This window comes from Trachurus japonicus, chromosome 22, assembly GCF_045865225.1.
Source record: "Trachurus japonicus isolate A0001 chromosome 22, Traja_1.0".
In the NCBI taxonomy this organism is placed as follows: domain Eukaryota; kingdom Metazoa; phylum Chordata; class Actinopteri; order Carangiformes; family Carangidae; genus Trachurus; species Trachurus japonicus.
The window spans coordinates 18,722,144-18,732,211 of record NC_140928.1 but is presented as its reverse complement, the minus strand read 5'-3'; the positions used below and the strand labels follow the sequence as shown (position 1 = coordinate 18,732,211).

The following is a 10,068-nucleotide window of genomic DNA, read 5'->3' as shown; positions in this document are numbered from 1 at the left end:
AAAGACAAAAGGCCTGCTCCACTCTCCCTCTCATCAAACATTTGCACTTCCTTTTCCAAATTCCAAAACAGTGACTTGTCCAATAAAAAGATGAAACATGTTCTTAGTGAAACACGCTGTTGTGTAACACTGTGTCCTTACCAGGGAAAAAATCTGATGCTTACTTTACATATTTTCTCTGTCGCTTTAATACCATGTGTCCATATCTGGATGGAGTCCTCCAGACATGCAAATGTCAACAAATTGCAAATTATAGAGCAACGGGATCATTGAACTGCCAGTAATGAATAACCAGAATGCCTGAGGGTTTCCGCTCTGTGGTAGTTTCAGCTTGGTGTGATTTCTCAAATAAAAAAGTCCATAAAACAATAGCACCTCTTTTGTCATTTAATGACCTCAATAAAATACCATTTTCTTCTCAACCAGAACACCATTGCTTTTCATCCTAACCACAAAGTAAGAATTTGTTTGTGTAATTGTATTACCACACTCATATTTCATAGTTATATACTGGAAATTTCATAGCAAAGCAGGTCAGTCTGACGTAAACAAGCTGTATCATATAAATAGGTCTATAGCGTATAGCGTATCTGAATAGCCAGAGCAGCAGAGCTTTGGAGAATTTTCATTATTTTCTTTCATTGCATAGCAACAATGTTTACTCAGGCCTCTCAACAAAGAGTCCCAGAGGCCGTTCCACATTGCTACAAGAAATCAGTATTCTTTTTGGCTGTGTACTTATATGGCTAACTTGTTGCAGATGTATGATAACAAATGCAATTTGGGTAGAAAAAAAGAAAATTTTTAACACATTTTTTCCCTGGTACTACACAATAAAACTTACAATAAACTAACAAAAATGTAGTGCCATCACCTCTCATTTCTGGAATCAGCGTCAGCGTTGTTCTTTTCTTGTACCATTTATCATAAAATGACAAATCACAATGTCACTCTGGACATGTTTTTCTAAGTGGTGTGTATCGAGCAGGTGCAGACCAAAAAAAATAAGACTAAGTCCAAACAGAGTTTTTTGTTCATTCTTGAAAGAAAAAAAAACTGACTCATGGCGATTACGGTAAAAGCATCATCAGAAAATCAAAGAGCGAGAGGGCCTCTTCAGACTTTATCGATACAGTGGAAAAGCTTGATTTGACTTAATTTAAAGAAGTCATTCCACTGATTCTCCACTACAGATGTCATGTCTCCACAGAATGATTATTGGCATCACTCTCAGGACCCACAGTTTGGATGTTCATTCGTACTGTTTCTATTTTTCCTTGATTTGAGTTACATAACCCCCTTTGGCCAATCATGGAGGCTTGTTTGTTCTTTGCAGGATTAACAAACAGCAGATTTCTCTGGTTTGTGTACTGGTATCAGCAGCCATACCAGACATTCCAGCCACCTCCATTGACAAATCCTGTGTGTGTGGCTTATGTCCTAAGTCCTTAGCATGCATAGTTAGTCACTGCCAAGTCTGTTATGTAATTAAAATCTGCTGTTCTCGAGAATTTTACAGTGCCTGTCCCTCTCTGCAGGACACAATTTGAGGACAGCGGCAACCATATAAGGGCAAGGCTACTGTGTCATCGCAAAATTTCCCATAATCCTCCAGACAGGAATGGTATGTACAGTACTTGGGGAAAATGAGGATTTCCACTTTTCAGCTGTCTTTTATCTGTGTTGGCGTGTGTCTGTGTGCTGTTTGGTCTTTTTGTGTTCATTCTTTCACATTAGTTTCTTTGAGGCGCAGTTACAAGCATGTCAGTTGTTTCTGTCTGTGAGACTGCGATGGCTGGAGCCTCAAATTTGTTTATATTGAGAGTTTTCTTTCAGTGCAGTCACAGATGATGTAATGGGAGTTTTGCTCACTGAATGCACATTGATTCATTAATTTTTGCTCAAAGAGAGTCATATTCATTGTGGTAGCGGGAATTGTGCTACTGAGACACCGCAACATTTTATTGTATTGTCTAATAATGATAAAGATGCTGTTTCAGGGTGATCTGCCTCAAGTTGTGGGAAGAGCTTAATCAAAAACGATGCATCTCCGATCAGTCTTTATTCATTCCAGGCAAACAGTGCAGGGGGGCAACCAATTCAAGACTATTATCATTTGGATTTATCTTCAAAGATAGCCATGCACGCACTCCCAGACTCTCTGTGGTGAGGATTTACCACTTTAGAGGCGTGAAGTAAAACATCTGGGACAACATCATCAGATCTAAAAAGCCATTTGATACTTTAATACTTTAATATTCAGAAACGCTTACGGGGAAGATGCTCTTTTCCCGGATTCAACAGGGAAAGAGCTCTGTATCATATTTGTGGATGAATTTTTTGTGTGTTTGCGTGTGTGCGCTCTCCGAGGTGTGCCAGAGTTCATGTGTTTGATTTGCTTCAGCTGCTGTGAACAGTGCTTACCCACCACCAGGTTTATTTCACACTATCCAACTCGAAGCAGAGTTAAACTGACTAAACTGAGCTGTTTTCATTCACTGGTTGGACTATCTCGTTTTTATAATTTCTTGTTTTTTAAGATAGGTTTATAGTGTTTTCATTCATTTAGAGAACTTTGACATGTTGAAGCAGGAGAGGCATAGGTGTAATTAATAACGCTGACAGTGGCTGCATTCCATGTAGATGATCCACCTCCATGTTTCCTGGTATTTACATGCTGCGTCACTGGAGGAGCTCACTGGGAAGACGAAGCCATCACTAATCCTTTAAGATATAACAGTGCTTTTCCTCTTACGACAGGTCAAACCGTCGGCCCTGTGTGTCGCTTCATTGTTAGGACCACTGTAAACAATTTGACCTCTTAGGGAAGTTGGCCAGGAAAAAGTTTACCAGCATCAGCTAAAGGAGCTGCGACACAGACTGGCTGAAGGTGTAGAAGTCTTTGGCCACTTTGTCATGTCTCTGGCGACTTTAAGAAGACATATTTATATAGAGGTATTGATTGGAGCATCTCCAACTTTATGACACTTAAACTAACATAAAATTTCAACCTGCAGATTTATGTAATCTAAGCTGTTGTGTTGCACATCTACTGAGCTAAGCAGCTTCAAAACAGGTTTTCATAGCTAAGCTGTACCACTTCCTTTTTCAGCCGTATGTATCTGAAGCCTGAGAGACGGGCCTGTGAGCCACTGATCCATTTTCATCTGGCAGGACATGAAATTATTGCTGAAGCCAATATCCAGACACAACATATGCTTGCACATGTAGTATGTGGAACAAAACAGGGGCAGAGAAGGGGAAAGAAAGAGAAACAAATATTTGGGTCGCTGTCATTTGGCCACAAAGGCGGCTGAAACCTACATGCAAAAACTCTTTCACATTCCCCTTATCCCACACTAATTACTGAAATAACCAAAAAAATGAATAGTTCTATGATGACTTTTTTCCATCATATTGTTTATAAACCAAATGATTGCATTGCAGCATGATCAAAGTCTAGTGTCAGAGGAAAAGGAAAGGTCGGTACAAACTGATATAGCAGATTTAAAATTGTTTGGTGAAGTGTTATGTTGGCCACTCTCCCTGCTGGAGCTGGATGTGTCTGTTCTTTGTCTGGGCGCGAGATGCTCTGCCATTTCCCTCTCTCCTTCCCTCCTTCTCCCTGCTGAGGTAAAAATGAGTCACTGAGTCAGCAGCAGCAGCTGGTCTCCGTCATCCCCAATATCGCCCAGGATTCCACAGGAGACCAGCTGCCGAATCGTTACTGTCTGACAACATCACTTCCCCTTTGCCCTTTTATAGACATATTCACTGCTGGCATAAAGGCCTGTAGTGATAAGATCTACGAAGATTAGATCTATGTGAGTCAATCTGTAATTTACATGTTTTAATGGCTTTAAATTTAAACAAACCTTGTGTTTTCCACCCACTGCAAATTCATTTCACTGCCTCCTTTCTTTTCCCAATAGCAGCTACTGAAGGTGTACATCTTAGAGATCAGTGCTGTTTTTCTCTGAGGCCACCTACATCAGCAAGAAACAGGCCCCGACAGCAGGCCAGGAGTTTACAATAACAGTCACTCCTCAGAAGCAAAAGCCTCAGTGGCTCCTTGAGGACCTCCATGCAATATTTTTACAGTTACTTGGCTTCTCATTAGCTGCTATGTGTTATATTTAGAGCCCCACTCACAGTATATTTCTTAGTTGACATAAAAAAAGCCTATGGAAACACAGGGTCAACTTATATTCCCCCATCTACATGACTGAAATGACCTTGCAATTTCAAAATTAAAGCCAATCCATCCAAAGGTTGTCAAGATGTGAGGATAAAGACTAAAAACGTCAACCTTCCAGTAGCACAAGAGGAAAAGTCAGGGGATCACCAAGTATGATTCACTCTGCGCAGATTGTTTTATGTCACAGTAATCCATCCAATAGTTCATTTAATATTTCAGTTTGGACCAAAGTGATGGACAGATCTCCCAGAGATATGACTGCTAGCATGGCTCGAACAAAATAACCTTCACCAAGCAGCTGTAGTGTGTCTCACAAAGGAGAATATGAATCTATGATTGGTCCACTTTGTTTTGGACTTTAGAACGATTACTCCATCGAATTCTTGTACTTTCCTTTTCTCTTTTATTGCATAGAGCAAAGATGAATCATAAAAACAAAAGAGAGGAATCCGTTTTTGTCTGAGCTGTTGCGTACGGATGAGTGGCTTCTATTATTCAATGTTTAAACCGAGGTGTTTAGTTTTCCCATTCCAGTGGCTGAAAGGACAGGCAGGTCTCTGTCTCGCTCCATCTCATCTTCCTTCCCGTCTTCCTGTGAGGGAGAGGTGTTATGCCGTGTGCTGCTTATTTGAGGAGTCGCTATGGAATCTGCCTGTCCCTTCTGTTTTGACCGTGCAGCCATTTTGGTGGAGATGAGAGCTGGATCTGTCACCGCCCACTGACGGCTCACTGTCAGACGGACCATTGTGCTTGATGTTTTCCACGGGACTTTGTGGAAAATACAGCCCATGGGCTCTTGGAGACATCGTTTCACCTGTTTTGTTTTCAAGGTGGAGTAGTGCTGGACCTACCCGGAGCCCCCTCTCCACTTCTTGTACAGTTTATCACTACACCTCATCTGTCCTCAGTTTCTACAGCAAAAACAAAGCCAGTGGAAAGAACTAAATGTGTTTTACCTTCTGGAGAAAGGGAAGATAAAAATCTCCACATTATGCATTAATTGTTGCTTGGAGCCACTTGTTCGACCTTCCAGCTTCATTGACTTTGGCAAGACCGAGACGTTTTAGGATTAGAGCACAGGGCACTATTGTTTTTCAGCTCACTAGTGGGTGATGTTGCCTGAAGCAAAGACTCTCATTGATCCAAACATTAAGTTTGAGGATGAGCGGCCAGTTTTGTAACAGATCATTCCTGTCCTCAGGGGACAAGGTCTCTAATGACTAAAAGCTTTGCAGAATTAAATCATTGTTTTATTGTACTTAATGTGATTAAAATTAAAACTACATCTTGTTGTTATTTATGTAACAGAAATATTTAATAGCCAAGTAACTCTGTGTCTCTAATAGTTGACAGTGTGCCCTGAATTCAAATTGCCACCACATGAGAGATCGACAGGAAACAGCCTCATTCACCAATATCTTCTTAAGAACCTTCTTAGATTCTTTCTTAAGTTGTTCTTAAGAAGTTCCTTAAGAAAACCCTACGTCAGATTCATCAACGCGTTCCTAAGCCTCAGAATTGTTCGCAGCTGTGTTCCTACTTGATGAATGCCAACTCCTCGTAAGTTGAGGGCGTGTGCCAGGTGAGTCTAATTAACATAGGATTAGCATAGGTAACAGCCCCATCAATGCCCGTAAAAGGGCATGAGACTGCAGGGCCGTGTGCAAACAGCACCCACAGGCACTGAGCAGAGAAGGTGAAGTGAGAAAGAAAGTTGAAATGCTCAAATGAAAATCAGGGAGGGAGCACCAGACTCCAAACATAAAAAGAACTAAAGTAGTGAAGTGGCGCTACTGCGGCAGGAATGAAACAAAGAAACAAACAAAAGGCTTATATTTAGTTTATATTTTTATATTTATATTTAGGCTATATTTAGTAGCCAGCAGTGGATGCAGCTCTTCGGGTTGTTATCAGAGAGACCACACTCTCACGTGTGCCATCATAAATATCATCATATTATCATATATTTAAAAAAAATAATAAAAACAGTTGTGTGTAGTGTGAACACTTAAAAAAAAAAAAACTGATATGAATTAAGTGTCTATAATGTTTTTTTTTTAAGAAACTGCAATGATTTGTCAATTATTATTATTAATAATTATTAAAAACATCATAAAAGATAAGAAAATAATTCTTATTCAAATCATATAATATCAAGAACTGCAGAACAAAAGAAAACACTATAATCGGTTATTTTTGCAGAAGTCTCAGCACTTAAAAGTGCGTAAGTATACTCCTGACTGTTCGTAGATTTTGTTCTTAGTTAAGAACAAATTCTGGATAAGAAAACATTCATGAATGCCACAATCTTCGTAAAAACTTCGTAAGTAGGACTTAAGAACAAATTTGTTCTTAAGAACAGTTCGTGAATGAGGCCCAATGTGACTCTAGTCTAGTCTACAGACCCACTGCTAACTCTTCACTCTTTCAAACACCAACTCAGAGCTGTGTTAATTTGCTTCTGTGCACAGTGTACTGTATAGTTCCTGCTGCAGGGGAGGACATCCTATTGTGTTGCAGCCACGGGAAATACGCAATGTTTGTCATAGAGATTTACAATGTCTGTGACTGCTCATCAAAACTGCGCCTACAAAACAACAAGTGTTGGCAGCAGATCAGTTTGAAATGCTACGGGGAGGAATGGAACAAGAAACACCAGCTGCAGTGAGTTGTTGCCGTGTGCTCAGACCACAGAACGTATCAGACAGAAAGCAAGCATATGTCCCTTTGGCCCTTTAGGACAAACTGTGCAAACAATTCAGCACTCAAATTTGTACAAATTACATAGGGGAAATTCACAATTTGGAAAGGTGACAGGCTGAGCACCACCATCTTCTCCAGAAGATACACTGTGCCTGGCTGTTGTGGAGGCAACTGTGCTACCATGTGCAACAAACAGAGCGTCCAGAAAGGGCGCATGGTGTCTGTCCGACTACCCAATTCTCTGACCATACATTTCTTTATTTTTGCGTCCATTAGTCCGACCTCCCATTTCTTCGACTTAAGTAGCCCTAACCCTTAACCTTACCCTAAACCTAACCTTAACACTGTAGAATGGGTAGTCGGAGAAATGAGCCGTCTGACTTTTGGGCAGTCGGACTGATGTATGCTCCCCGTCCAGAAAGTTCTTAAAAGCATATTCACACTGCACATTATTACAAGTTTCCCATTGGCCAGCGCAGTGTTTATTACTTAGACTGCTCCAGACTATCTGATGGCGCTTTACTAAATGGCAGGAGCTTCGCTAACAATGCTCATGCTGCTAGCAGGAGATATTTGTATGTTCCAGTGACTTGAATGTTTCTTATTGATGTTTTGCTCGATGGATACACCTTTTATCTGGTCTGCATATCTTGGAAACACAACTGTTCATCAATCATTTTCTTCAAGCAGTGGCTGAGTGCAAGGCAGAAAAGTCAGCAGGCCAAAACTTTACGATGCTCATTATACAATGTGAGTTGAGGCAGCATAATGCAACACATACTGTACACAATAGGGTTTTTTCATCAAAGAAGGTAAATAGGACTATTTCCAAAATGCTGAACTATTTATCAAATGCATAGAGATGTTGATTATGTGCCAGAGAAGAATATACAGTGCATCTTATCACAAAAGGACACATCATTCCTTGATTATAAAGTTTACAGAGTGATGCCAGAAACTCTTTCATTGTTAATGTTTTTTGGGGGGTTAAGAGGTGGGGTTGGAGACCGACCAAGCCCAGGAGAAACTGTGCTGAGAGTTAATAGTGAGGACAACAATCTCTTTGATGTGATTTAATAAAGATGTCCTGATTGATTTCAGATGAAACTCCGAAGCTTTGCCACGCTCTGAGTGAATGCTGATTGTTCTGAATTGTAATTGCTCACCCATTAACACAAATTATCACTTAAGTGTAATGTATGACTCCGGTCGGTTAATTGTGTTGAGCTCTCCATTAACAACAGTTACAAATAATCAAGATATTATTGTTGGATGTTGGCTGGCGTTACACAGTATGGCCTGATGTGGGCTATTAGAAATGTTTAAGGGGACTTTTCTGGTTCTTGTGGGATGCTGAGGCTGGACACCCCTCCCTGTGTGTGAGCTGCTCTGTGGTGCTTGGCTCCCAAGTCTACATGACACCATGCGTCTGTACTCTGGCCAGGCGAACTTTCCCTCTCATTTAACTTCGGTGACTGCTTTTATTATATTCTTACATTTTGCTGCACAGCTCTGATGAGAAGGTGAAGAAATTAGTTCAAGGCTCACGAGGAGAGGAAAAGGAAAGCTTTTTTACAGCATACTTGGGAGTAAACGTGTCTCACTGGAAACTCTCAGAGCAAACTCTCAGCCACTGCATTCTGAGGTCATTTTCTCTCAACTTCGTCTCACCTCAGGTCCGTTCTGTCCAGGGGTTCACTTCACACCCCATTTCAAGTACACTCCAGTGCCAAGTGCAAAGAGATCAGTGAGTAAGGTAGGCGATAAAGGCTGAGCTCTAGAGCTGATCTTGCATAATCACAGTCAGTGAGTGCTCAATCCAAATTGAGACGAGCACAAATAAGACCTCAGGGCAGCAGAACAAGCTTCAACATCTGCTGCTGTCCTCCTCTCTTCCCATCTTCTCAGAAAATAAGGTTATGGGAAACACCATAGCTGAAAACACCTTCGCTCCATCATCTGGTCCTCTTTAACACCCGGCACAGGGACCCGCCCGCTCGGGCTCAGTGTTTGTGTGATACTTCAGGTCCTGGCAACTTAAGTTTATTTTTTTTTTCATCACTGTTGGACCAATTTGAAGGAATTTCACTGAGTTTTTTTTTGTCTGCCACCTCATGAAGGAGTCAATTCTTTACTTTCCAAGAGCAACAATCTGCACGTGTTGATTCTCCTCAGAGCTGACTGCTTTGTGCCTGTGTCACAGTGATTTAAGACCCATCTCTCAATTTTGATGAAGAGTATATGGTATTAATAAGGGACAACCGAACATTTCATTTGGAAGAATGCAAATCACTTTCACAGCCATCTGTTTGTAATTTTTGCATGTCTGTGCCGGAGAGTGTATCTCCACAAGCTGTTGCTATGTAGACAGGCTGTATACGATCCCTCAGCTGACCGTCCGGGGAGTGCATCCAAACTGGCAGCAGGTCAAATGGCGAGTGCAACTCCACAGAGGACAGTGGGAGTGAGAGCAGGGATATGAGGAGGCAGGGAAGAGGGCCTTGAGTCACGCAGCACGGAGTGAGTCACGCCTCTCTGCAGGGCCGGGTGACTGACCGACTGGTGTTTGGATCTGTCACAGTCGTGGAAAAGCTGGAATCTAAGCCATGATTGGAAAGACACTCCACATGTGTGCACTTGACAGGACTGTGTGCTGATGAGCCCACACACTTGTTAAGTCAAAAGTCACATATGCAAATTTTTGCAGACATATGCAGGCGCACGCACATCAGACAGGTGATTTTCCAAGTGATGATCCTTTTGAAATGTTTTGGCTTCGGTTATGTAAGGGCTATTTATAAATTGTATTGAATTTTATAAACTTTTATGTGCTTCATGAGGATTAGTGGAGGGGGAAAGAGCAAAATCCAGCTCAGTCAATGATAGTTTACATACCACAGAGAGGACGGATTATGTGGATGCACAGATGAAAGACAGGAAGTACTAATCCAAACACAAGTGGAGCGTCTCACCTTAAAGCAGAAGTAAGTGGTCCGGTCGTTTTCGCTAATGCTGCGTTCCAGGCAGGCTTTTGAAATCGTAAATTACAGCTTCAAGTCACAACTTACGACTTTGTAGCGTTCCAGGCAACCCACTCGTGTTTTTCCGACCTGTTTTACCGGTGAAAGTCACTATAACGGCCACTCGTAACTTCCGACCGGTGAACT

The 10,068-nt window shown here is 41.4% G+C and overlaps 1 protein-coding gene across 1 annotated transcript in view; it reads left to right on the top strand.

The window, feature by feature from the left end:
• Window positions 1-1,538: 1,538 nt before the first annotated feature.
• The window catches only part of LOC146963904 (KATNB1-like protein 1), a 32,928-nt gene continuing 24,398 nt past the window's right edge, over window positions 1,539-10,068 (top strand). The window contains exon 1 of the mRNA XM_085768568.1: window positions 1,539-1,624. The gene's annotated coding sequence lies outside the window, so the exon portion shown is untranslated. The remainder of the gene's footprint in view (window positions 1,625-10,068) is intronic.